Here is a 602-nt window from a genome sequence, read left to right as displayed (position 1 = left end):
AACAATATCATTAATATCACATGCAAGTAAAATTTTGCTGAAACTAATTAAAAAACAGTTGCACCAGTGTAATGACTGGAAACTCCAAGAAATGCAAGATGGATTCAGAAGAAGAGATGGAACAGAGGATATCATTGCTGATGTCAGATGGATCTTGGCTGAAAGCAAAAAAAATAGCAGAAAGATATTTACTTGTGTTTTATGGCTATCTAAAAGTATTTGATTATGTAGATCATAACAAATTATGGATAACATTGAGAAGAATGGGAATTCCAAAATACTTTATTGGCTCATCATTCAAGAGGAATTTGGTCCTGAGCTTTACTGCTCTCTGGCTTCCAGCCAAGCATACAAATGCAGCAGGGTACCAGCTCACCCAACCTTGCACAGGAACAGGGAAACCAAGTCAATCACAGTGGCCCAAAGGTGACAGGTCCTTACTGGCTTTGGATGGGGAGTCTGTTGTGGTTGTTAAGTGCTGTCGAGTCATTTCCGACTCATAGCGATCCCATGCACAGCAGAATGAAACACTGCCTGATCCCGCACCAGCCCCACAATCCCTGCTATACTTGAGCCCATCATTGCAGCCACCATGTCAATCC

This window comes from Orycteropus afer, unplaced genomic scaffold (assembly GCF_000298275.1).
Source record: "Orycteropus afer afer isolate SDZICR_OR568_19922 unplaced genomic scaffold, OryAfe1.0 scaffold00635, whole genome shotgun sequence".
Classification (NCBI taxonomy): Eukaryota; Metazoa; Chordata; class Mammalia; order Tubulidentata; family Orycteropodidae; genus Orycteropus; species Orycteropus afer.
Note: the sequence above shows the minus strand (reverse complement) of the source record.